Source organism: Choloepus didactylus, chromosome 4 (genome assembly GCF_015220235.1).
Source record: "Choloepus didactylus isolate mChoDid1 chromosome 4, mChoDid1.pri, whole genome shotgun sequence".
Classification (NCBI taxonomy): Eukaryota; Metazoa; Chordata; class Mammalia; order Pilosa; family Megalonychidae; genus Choloepus; species Choloepus didactylus.
In genome coordinates this window covers 59,986,796-59,999,206 of record NC_051310.1, presented here as the reverse complement: position 1 = coordinate 59,999,206, position 12,411 = coordinate 59,986,796, and the positions used below count along the sequence as shown (strand labels likewise).

The following is a 12,411-nucleotide window of genomic DNA, read 5'->3' as shown; positions in this document are numbered from 1 at the left end:
ATTTTATTGAGATACAGTCACATACCACGCAGTCATACAAAAGAAATCGTACATTCGATTGTTCACAGTACCATTACATAGTTGTACATTCATCACCAAAATCAATCCCCAACACCCTCATTACCACACACACAAAAATAACCAGAATAATAATTAAAGTGAAAAAGAGCAACTAAAGTAAAAAAGAACACTGGGGGCCCTTGTCTGTTTGTTTGTTTGTTTGTTTCCTTCCCCCACCTTTCCACTCATCCATCCACAAACTAGACAAAGGGGAGTGTGATCCCCATGGCCCCCCCAATCCCACTGTCCCCCCTCATAAGCCACATTTTTATACAATCATCTTCAAGATTCATGGGTTCTGGGTTGTAGTTTGATAGTTTCAGGTATCCACCACCAGCTACCCCAATTCATTAGAACCTAAAAAGGGTTGTCTATATTGTGTATAAGAGTGCCCACCAGAGTGACCTCTCGGCTCCTTTTGGAATCTCTCTGCCACCGAAGCTTATTTCATTTCTTTTCACATCCCCCTTTTGGTCAAGAAGATGTTCTCCATCCCATGATGCCAGGTCTACATTCCTCCCCGGGAGTCATATTCCACGTTGCCAGGGAGATTCACTACTCTGAGTGTCTGTCTACTACATTTTGACAATACTGATTCCTCCCTCCTTCAAATCAATTTCCTGTGCAACAATCACCCAGATTCTCCCTATACTTCTCTGATACTATTTAACTCTTTCATGGGGTTTTCCTAGCCTACCTCTAAGATGTGGACATTTGCCAGGATGCCATCCTTTGTTCAATGCTCTTCTCTGCACTTTTGCTGGATATCTCCTCTCTTCTGATGACTCCCAAATCTATATTTCCAATTTAGACTTTTCCTTCAATTTCTCCTTCTCTGTCTCCTTCCATGACCTATTGATACCCAAGTCCTGCCAGTTCTGTCTTTTTCATTTATCTTCAACTTATTCTTTTCTCTACATCTTTACTACCAAGAACTTATTTTGTCTCACCTATTGCCACATTCCCTTAACTGATCACCTGGCCTCCAGACTATTACTCTTCAAAAAACATCTGCCACACTCAGCTGGATTCTCAAAATATAAATCTGCATCATGGGTGAAACTTGAAAACATTATGCTAAGTGAAATCAACTAGGCAAAAAAGGGACAAATATTATATGATTCCACTTACATGAAATATCTACAATAAGCAAAATTCAAAGACAGAAAGTAGCTTAGAGGTTACCAGGGGCTGGGAGGAGGGGAAATGAGGAGTTATTGTTTGGTAGGTAAAAAGCTTCTGTTTTGGGTGATGAAAAGTTTAAGAAATAGATGATGGTGGCACAACATTGTAAAAGTATTAATACCACTGAATTGTACACCAAAAATGGTTAAAACGGCAAAATTTGTGTTTTATATATGTATAACCACAATTTTTTAAAAATGTAAATCTGACATGTCACCCCTCTGTTTAAAATCTTCAGTGCTCCTCATTGTCTGAAGAATCAAAGTCAAACTTAGCCTGACATGCAAGGTCCCATGATCTGTCCCCCCACCTACTTCTCTAGCTTCTTCTCTAACACCTCTCTGCCTTGCAGTCAGAGAACTGCTAATAATTCCCATTATGTGCCATGTTATTTCCAATCTCCATGTCTTTTTCTCACACTCTTTCTGCTCCTGAAATGTTTTCTCTCCTGTCTCACACCTGGCTAACTCCTCTAGGATTCAGCTCAGGCCCTGGTACCACCACGAAGTCTTCCCTATTCTCTCTTCTGTGGTTGGATCAGGTTCCTCCTCTTTGGTTTCAGAAGGTCTTAAAGTTGTGCTTATCACACTGAATCATATATATCTGTTTATGTATAGAATTTCCCCATTCAGCAGATGGGTAGGGAACTTATCTTGGTCTTCTCAGCATCGTCAGCACTAAGCATGGTGTATGTGTGTCAGAAAATGACTGCTGAAGGAATAAACAAATGTACAAATAAATTAGCTAATTAACAAACCTGAAAAGATAATAACAGCATGAGATGTCACAAGGTAATGTGTGATTTAGATCCAAACAAATGTTCTAACTTCAGAGGCAAAGCAATCACTTTGGGCTGAAATAATTTTGGATGAGGAAGAGGACACAATAAAAACAGAAATTGGAATTGATAAGAGAAAATCTGCAAAAGGTATGGATGTTGGAAAACTGATGACAAAGTAGGGGTTTAACCACCAGCTGATATACTAGAAAAATAAAATAAAGTTTTCAAAATTCATTCAGCAAATATTTCAAGAACAGAATTATCCCGGTCAAGAAACAAGAGTGGCTACAAACCCGGGGACTCAGCAAAATACCAGGGAGGTATACCTGTAGTTACCATCATTTATGGATGTCCCAAAAAAACAGCTGGACCTTCCCACTCACACACTGAGCATCCCACTGCTTTTTTAGTGTATTCGCTCTCACTATGATCAGAAACAAAGACTCACCAGACTCTTGAAAACCTCCAACGTGAAATAGAGAAACCAAAACAAACAGGCAAAAAGGAACTTTGAGGGAAGAAAGGAAATAAGCAAAAAGCTGTGTTTAAGATCCTGAAAAACATAAGAACAGGATCCTATAAAAAGAAACAGAACAAGAAAGAGCTCTTGGAAATGAAATATATGATAGCCAAAATAAAATGTTTCAATAGAAACCTTAGACTAACATTAAGGAAATCTCCTAGATAGTGGAATAAACAAAGAGGTAGAAAATAGACGAGAAAAGATGGAAAAATTAGAGGATTAATTTAAGGAGAACAGCGTCTGACCAATAACAGTTCCGAAAAGAGGGACCAATAAATTAGAGAAGAAAAATAAATTCAAAAGTAATTGAGCCCTTTGCCTTCCAGGAGGAAATGAGGAAGGAACCCGGGCTCTGATTCGTGAGAGCCGGCTAGAGGCCGAAGCCGGTGTTTTGCAGCCCAGACTTCCTGCAGTTCATTCCAGCCTTCCTAGGATTTTGATTCGCCTTAGCCGCCGCGGAGCTGGCGAGGGTTGTCCGGGAATGCTGCTCGGCTGCCTTCTATGGCGAGCTTAACTTGTCCCGCCCGCCACCGGGATGGGACCGCCAGAGTTCGCTAAAGTGTACAGTGAATATTGAATTGCTGAAAATTTTGGGAAAACACGAACTGAATCCCATTCCATGGATCCTTTGGGTGCACCTTCCTAGTTTGTGGATGTGGGATGCACAACCAAGCTGGGGTGACTCGTGTGAAAATGAATTAGATTCTTCTGATAGGGCAGTTGAAAAATTCTGGAAGACATAATTATGTCACCTTTTCTTTAAAATAAGGATATCAATGGAAAAGTAGTTCTTTGGAAAGGAGATGTGGCATTACTAAACTGTACAGCCATTGTGAATACCAGCAATGAGACTCTTATAGATAAAAATCCTGTGTCAGAAAGTATTTTCACGCTTGCAGGTCCTGATTTGAAGGAGGATCTTCAGTTTCTAAAGGTTGTCGGACAGGTGAAGCAAAATTGACAAAAGGATTTAATCTAGCTGCCGGGTTCATCATTCACACAGTGGGACCTAAGTACAAAAGCCACTATCACACAGCAGCTGAGAGTTCCCTGTACAGCCACTACAGAAACGTACTTCAGCTGGCAAAAGAGCAGTCAGTGTCTTGTATTGGATTCTGTGTCATCAATTCTGCAAAACAAGGTTATTCTCTAGAGGATGCAACACACATTGCACTTCCCACTGTAAGGAGATTACTAGAGATTCATGGGGAGACCATTGAAAAAATAGCATTTGCTGTTTCTGTATGTGAAGAGGCTATCTACCAAAAGCTGCTACCTCTGTATTTCCCAGGATCATTGAAAGAGGAAAGTCTGTCATTGCCATACCTTCCTGCAGATATTGGAAATGCAGAAGGAGAACCTGGGGTACCTAAATGGCAGATTAGAATAAGTGAAAAACCTGGTGTTCCTGAGGACAACCAAGAAGAGGAGGATGAAGGCCTGGGAGTTGACCTCTCTTTCATTGGTTCTCATGCTTTTGCTCTAATGGAAGGAGATATTGATAAGCAAAGAAGACTGATCCTATGGGGACAGTTATCAGAAGCAGCACTGCAGAAGTAGCATCAAAGAAATTATAATCGATGGTTATGTCAAGCAAGATTTGAGTATCTGTCTCATATTGCTTCCCTAAAAGCCTTATACCAAACAGGTGTTGATAACTGTGGTTGCACAGTGATGGTGGTTGTTGGAAGAAAATTCCTGTAACATTAATAAGATATGGACAAGGCTCTCATATTTTATCCATGTAATGGATCACATTGCTGTGAAAGAATATGTGTTAGTGTATTTTCACAGTCTCACCAGCTAATACAATCACCTGGACTCTGACTTCCTGAAGAAACTCTATGATGTTGTTGATGTCAAGTATAAGAGGAATTTGAAAGCTGTATATTTTGTTCATCCAACATTTCATTCAAAGGTATCAATATGGTTTTTCACCACCTTTTCTGTCTCAGGACTGAAGGACAAAAGTCACCATGTGGACAGCCTCCACCAGCTATTTTCTGTCATATCCCCAGAACAGATTGACTTTCCTCCTTTTGTGCCTGAATATGATGCCAGGGAAAACAGCATCATATCCTCTATCACCAGATTTGTGACCAGCCATCTTTTAGTGCTGCTGATTGCCACTTTGTCCACGACTCACTACCTATTGACATTATATTCATTTTTGCTGTACAGATCCAGAGAGTCTTTTTTCCCCCACCTCTCTGGTATTTTTTTATTGACTGTAAATTTTCTTGCACATAAGCAATCTAAAATGGTAGGCCATTCTGAACTGCACTTACTTTAAATTTATGTATTTGTATCAAATGGAAATGTTAATTTTTAGAGGGTTGTTAATGGAAATTGGGGAGCAACTTTTGAGCATCTTCAGTTTCTTGAAAGGACACATTCTCCATTAGACAAGCCACTGATATTACTCACATCATCTCCTTAACATGCACACTTCTTTTGTATACTGAATGTGCACAAATATAGAACCAGTATGTGCTGACTGGATGCATTGTTTGCTTCAAATCCTGGCAATAATACCGCTCGCATTTTTATTACAGATAATTCGGTTACAATAAAAGAAAATTGTCCAGGACCAAGAATATGGAAATTTTTCCGGCTGAGAAAAAAACATTAAAATCATTAGTAAAATATAGGATTTGGAATGTTACTGCACCAGTCTTAGTTCTTTGTATTGTATGGTTTGCTAAGATTGCCACTGTTTTGGTCTCAACTGTGGAGGAAGGAAAGTTGTATCTTCAGCCTCTTTTTTGTAATCATGGGCAATTGTATCTGCTTATTCAAAAGGACTGCCTGTACTAATGCTGTTAAATGAATAAACATCTCCCAAGTCTCCATCAGGGAGACTTTACGGAGTGCACTGTCCGTCCAATGTCATGAATGATTTTGTTCGTAGTAGCTGTCAGTGCGGCTACCTTTAAGGGAATTTTGTAGCAGTCTCCTGAGTTGCCTATATCAATATGAAGGAAGTGTTTTGCACTGAACAAATACAGGGACCTGATAATTGGCTTTTTATCCAGTCCCTTTTCCCCCTCAGGCTCTATTTGTGCCTTAGCTTGCTTATGAGTAAAAATTAGAATTATACTACCTACTTCACTGAAGTGTATCACAAGGGTAGCGTTTAGAAAGGATTTTGATGTCTTTGGATTAAAAATGCTAGGAGAGTTTGTGTGGGGAGGTGGCTTCAGATAGTTTTTAAATGGGAATAAATATAACATGAGGGAGTACTACAAGGCATTCCCTTTGTCCTTGGCACTTTGGGGTGATTCTGCTTTCTTTGGGACAACAGTTGTTAATACAAAATCCCAGTTATGAGGAAGGACCTCCTTCCTGCCTTGTCCAGAATTTCTTCTGGCTGACTCCTCCCCTCAAACTACACTGTAATGGGAGGCATCTGTTAGCCACTTTAAACATGTCTTCTTAATTAAGGTCAAACCATTATCATTTCCATCTGAGTGTCTTCATACTCCTTTTGATTCTCCCACACACACATGCACACAAAATACCCCACCCCATCACGAACATTAGCAATTTGAGAAGAAAATGTGGAACCCTTCTGTTGCAATGTGTTTCTAAGGGTTCCATACCTCTATGCCCCAATTAATTCCTCAGTGGGGGAAAAGAGGCATACAATATTATGATTGGGAAATCCCCCAGTAGGTGTGTTAACCTCAACCTTTATTTTCCCATATAAACAAGAACAGGCTTTACATTTCTCAGATAAATATATTTTTTTTCTAGTGTTGGAACCATTTACTTTGTGTCAAAAATCAAAATCACTTGTTCCTTACATGTGCTTAAAGTTTAAGATCTTCTAGTTATGTTCTGTAGGTCATCAGATCCAAGAACAAGTCAAATGCCAGGTATTACACTTCCTCTCAAACAGTACTCAAATAACCCTGAGCCATGACCCTTAAAAACTTGAAAATTAGCCTTCATCCTCTCCAGTCAATTGTTAAATCATATTTGAGGTATCTTTTTCACTAAGTATGGAACTAGTTTGTGCTTCTATAGTTGTCTAAAGTATATGTGGTGAACTTGTTTTAATGTACTGAATCCTAGGAGGGGAAGCAGTAACTTTGAAATTGCAGTGGTAAATACATTAGAGGAACACATTGGAGAATAAAGGGGTGACTGGGTGGAAACGACCACTAGCATCTGATATTAATTCAGAACACCACCAAGTCCTTGACTTAATTAAACTTTGGTCATGCCAAATGCTAGTTGAATTGCTTAATGAATATTAAGTTCATTATTTAATTAATTCATGCAAGGCATAATATGATTTTTAAAATAAGACTTTTTTGCTTCAGCATATATTTAGGTTCTTTTTAATTGATCTAGATCCAAGATTCTTGATAGTGAAAATTACCTCTAGTAAAAAGCTCAGTCTTTATTAGACTCTAAGGCTTGGACATCAACTGGTTCATATTTTAAAGGTTTTATTTCCTTTAATAAATATTTTTTTCATTGGCTAATGCTCTATTGTATTTCCATTTTCAAAGGAATTCATCTAAAGTATTTTGAGAGTAATCAACAGAGGGGTATTTTTGGTGCGAAAATGGATGTAGATTTTTGATCAAATTCCTAAAGTCTAAATGGAATAAAATATCTCCCCTTCCTGGAGAGGGATGAGTATAATCACTTGTTCTAGTTTGCTAATGCTGACAGAATGCAAAACACCAGAAATGGATTGGCTTTATAAAAGGGGGTTTATTTGGTTACACAGTTACAGTCTTAAGGCCATAAAATGTCCAAGATAACACATCATCAGTTGGGTACCTTCACTGAAGGATGGCCAGTGGTGTCCAGAAAACCTCTATTAGCTGGGAAGGCACATGGCTGGCATCTGCTTCAAAATTCTGGTTTCAAAATGGGTTTCTCCCAGGATGTTCCTTTCTAAGCTGCAGTTCCTCAAAAATGTCACTCTTAGTTGCTCTTGGGGCATTTGTCCTCTCTTAGCTTCTCTGGAGCAAGAGTCTGCTTTCAACAGTCATCTTCAAACTGTCTCTCATCTGCAGCTACTCTCTCAGCTTCTGTGCATTCTTCAGAGTGTCACTCTTGACTGTAGCAAGTTCTCTGTTTCTGTCTGAGTATATATAGTGCTCCAGTAATTTAATTCAGACCCACCCTGAATGGGTGGGGCAACACTTCCATGGAAATTATCCAACCAAAGTCATCACCTGCAGTTGGGTGGGGCGCATCTCCATGGAAAGACTCAAAGAATTACAATCTAATCAACACTGATACTTCTGCCCACACAAGATTACATCAAAGATAATGGTGTTTTGGGGGACATAATACATTCAAACCGGCACATCACTCTAGTAGAAAAAATGGCTTCCCATTTCTGTCTGTTTTCTATTTGTTGAGATATTATTTAATGAATTCATACCACGAAAAAAAATAATAATTGAAAAAAATATCCAAAATTGAAGGATGACTGTCTAGATTGATAGGGACCACTGAAGGCCCAGTTTAGTGGATATAAAATGACCCTACCAGGGATAAAGCACTCAGAAAAAAATATCCTGGTCACCTACAAAGAACTGAGGATCAGAAACATCTGACTTATCTACAGAAGCACTGGTAGCTAGAAAACAATGGAGTAAGGCCTTCAAAATTCTGAGAACACTATAGCTAGCTGTGATGGTTAGGTTCATGTGTCCACTTGGCCAGGTGATGGTGCACAGTTGTCTGGTCAATCAAATACTGGCCTAATCATTACTGCAAGGACATTTGTGGCTAGTTAATAAACCAGAAAGCTGGTTTATTAAATCATCAGTCGATTACATCTGTGGCTGATTACGTCTACAATCAACGAAGGGAGTGTCTTCCGCAATGAGAGAATCCAATCAGTTGGTTAATCCAATTAATTGAAGTCTTTTAAGGGAGAAAAGAGAACTTTCATTTCTTCTCCAGCCAGTCAGCCTCTACTGGGGAGTTCATCAAAGACCTTCATAGGAGTTGCCAGCTCGCGGCCTGCCCTATGGAATTTGACTTGTGCATCTCCACAGTTGTGTGATACAGTTTTATAAATCTCATATTTACAGATTTTTCCAGATGGTTCTTTTCCCCTAGAGAACCCTGAGTAATACACCAGCCAAACTATAAATCAAGTGTGAGAATAGAATTAAGACATTTTTAAATATGCAAGGTCTCAAATAATGTACACCTTTAAATCCTTTCTCAAAAAACTACTAAGTGCATGCGATCCAACCAAACAAAGGAGTAATCCAAAACAAGAGGAAGACATGGGAATCAGAAGAGGGAAGATACCTGTTCTGGTTTGCTAATGCTGCCATTATGCAAAACACCAGAAATGGGTTGACTTTTATAAAGGGGGTTTATTTGGTTACAAAGTTACAGTCTTAAGGCCATAAACTTTCCAGGGTAAGGCATCAACAACAGGGTACCTTCACAGAAGGATGGCCATTGGCTTCCAGAAAACCTGTCAGCTCAGAAGGCATGTGGCTGGTGTCTGCTTGCTCCCAGGTTGCGTTTCAAAATGGCATTCTGCAAAATGGTGCTCTTGGGGTGTTTTGTCCTCTCTTAGCTGCATGCAGCTCCTCTTCAAAATGTCACTCTCAATTGCTCTGAGGTCCTTCTGTCTGTGAACTCCTTTATACGACTCCAGTGATCCAATTCAGACCCACCTTGAATGGGTGGGGTAACACCTCCATGGAAATTATCCAATCAAAGTCATCATCCACAGTTAGGTGGGTCATATCTCCATGGAAACATACAATCAAAGGATTCCAACCTAATCAACACTAATACGTTTGCCCCCACAAGATTTCCTCAAAGAACATGGCTTTTTCTGGGGGACATAATATAGCCAAACCAACACAATACCAAACAAGGGAGGCATTAAGAGAAGTTCCAGGAAGACAGCCTTATGACAGCCCTAGAAAGCAAACGTTCCAGGCTAAGCAAGAAGATGGATGCCTCCAGGAAGAGTGTTCTCTAGGTAAAAAATAAAACGGAAAGAATAGCTTATGTGACTTTCTAAAAAACTGTATTCAAAAGAAGTTTACATTTTATTGGAAAGCCAGGAAGAGTGAGAAAGAAAAAAAAACTAAGCACATAAAAAAATGAGGTAACTTTTAATTCCAACAAGTTCAAAAAAAGTTTTAAAATAAGGTGAACATAATGAAAGTATATTGCTTGACTTACATAGTCCCACAATAAGATAAATATTGAATAGTGATTTAATTCAAAACATATATTGAAGTATGGCAGTAGGGAAAGTGGGGGATTGGAGCACCCTTATATTTAAGGGTACTAAATCTTCATCTTCTTTAATAAGGAAGTCAAAGGATAATATCCAAAATTGATAAATCAAGAAATAGCAGCATAAGCATATTATTTTAAAATATATAGAAGTAAATACAACAGAAAACATATTAAAGAATGGGAGAAAGGGACTCAGAGTTAAGTGGCCAGTGTATTGCTCTTTTGCAATCTAAACATGTAGTACTTTTTAAAATATATATATCCTTAGATATTATCTAATTAAAAGAAGAATATTTCCAAGAAGCCTAGGAATTCTAATTTCTATTCTTATCTCAACATTGCACTGTGTAGCCATAACCATACTCAATTAGGTGCATTCTGACAGATATTTGAAGTAGATATTTGAGATGAAAAATGTCTTAAAGACTCAAGTGTTATGGCTGACATGTGAGCAAAAATAGTTACTATTTGCCTATTTGGTACTGTTTCTCAATTTCTATCTAGAAAAAATATCTGTTCCTGTTGTATTATTTATCTGTTGCTGTGTAACAAATCACCCCAAAACTTAATGGCTTAAAACAATTACTTATCCTCTCATTGTTTGTAGGGGTCGGCAATTCAGGAGCAGCTTAAATGAGTTGTGTGACTCAGGGTCTCTTATGACATCGTACTCAAGACCAGGGCTGCAGTTATCTGATTTCCTTCTATGATGGTTCACTCACATGGCTGTTTGCAGGAGGCCACAGTTTCTTGCTGGCTGTTCCTTGCCATGTGGGACTTTCCACAGATCTGCTGATAGTTCCTTACAGCATGGCAGCTGGTTTCCCCCAGAAGGAGACCCAAGAATGAACAAGGAGGAAGCCCCGATGTCTTTTATAATCAAGTCTCGGTAGTCATACACTGTCACTTCCTCTTCATTGCATTCGTCAAAAGCAAGTCACTAACCAGGTCCAGCCCACACTCAAGGGGAGGGGAATTAGGCTCCACTTCTTGAAGTGGGAAGAATCAAATACTTTGTGTGCATATTTTAAAACCACTACACCCATCAGAGCTAATTTATAGGAAAGTAGATTGGGAGACCATCATTAACCAATTTTTTAGAGGTCTAAATCTAGCTCATTACTGTTTTTTATGACATCCATTTTAATGACTCCCAAATAAACTAAGATATGCCTCGCCTTCTCATATCTATTCTTCTCTACCCTATGTTACTGTAATTTCCTTGAGCACTGGTGGTAGTTATTAGTCTTTTTTATATCTTTGCCTATCATAGATACTGACACATTCATTCATTCATTCATATGCGTACATATGAAACCACCTATCGTCCAATATTGTGCTGGACTGTGGAGATACAATAATGTGCAAGAAATAGACACAGTTCTTGTTTTCCTGGAGCCCATAGTTTACTGGAAGAGAAAGACATTAAACATTTAACCTCATTTATGGATGTATAATTACAAATTTAGCTGCATTTCTGATAGAAAGGAATACAGCCTTACAGGCAAATATAAAAAAGGAACACGGCTATTCTTGAACAGGCATGGGGAAAACAGAAAGTTCATCTGAGCTGGAATTTTGGCAGATGGGTGAGAGATAAGGAACAACGGTCATGAGAGTTTAGAATATTGGTGAGATGTTAAAATAACACACCAGTTTGTGATCATATATATCTGTTGAACTGAACCAAACTGAATTTTTTTTTCTTTCTGCCTTGTCTTCTCTTCTTTACTTCTTGATGTCAGAAGTGATATATTCTGGTGTGGATGGACTTGTTTGACTAGAGTAATTGCTACTGAGTGGGAGTACAAACTATCCCTTCCCCAAACATCTTCTTTGTTTATTGTTTACTGCAAGACCCAATCATATTTAGAAAAGTAGAATAGAATGTTCATACAATACCCATAAGATTTATTTCTAATAAATTTGAAGATATCCTTTATGTGACTTTTGGTCATTAATTCACATAGATTTTCACTTTATATGAATATATAGGATAAACATTTTTAAATTCAAATGTCTAGTGCCACTGGATATGTTGAGATGAAATGGAGGCTATTTGGGGAAGTTGACTCTACTCATGACAACCCTATGAAATAGGTACTATTATGCTCATTTTACAGAGATATAGAGAGATGAACTAATTTGTATAAAATCACAGATATCTGGAAGTCAGTTCTTTCAGACTCACCTGCTTCAGCATTTCTATCTTGTGCCCCAAATCTTTATAACCAACCTCCCAGACCCCCACCCCGATTTCAGGTCCCTTTGGCCTCCTTCCTGTTCCTAGAAGCAAGCCAAGCTCTTTTTCACCTCAGGACCTTCGCACTTGCTGTTTCCTCTGCTCAAAGGTTTTTCTCCAATTTGTTGTATGGCTGATTTTTTCTCAACTTAGTTATCCTAAATTAGTTCATCCCACCTTACTCTATAACATCGGCGTTTTATTTATTAAACTCTGAAACTATTTTTTAAAATCTCTCCCCCAGATTGTAAGCAACTGTATCCTTGGTACTCCATCACTGAATGAATGAAGGGATGGATGGATGAAATTGCCTACCACTTCTGTATTTGGCGGTCCTAGGCAATACTCTGTGTTATAGGCCTCTTCGAT

The 12,411-nt window shown here is 38.6% G+C and overlaps 1 pseudogene; it reads left to right on the top strand.

Annotated features, from left to right (window-relative positions):
- The first annotated feature begins 3,168 nt into the window (after nt 1-3,168).
- LOC119533338 lies at nt 3,169-4,648 on the top strand (annotated as a pseudogene).
- Nucleotides 4,649-12,411: the final 7,763 nt, after the last annotated feature.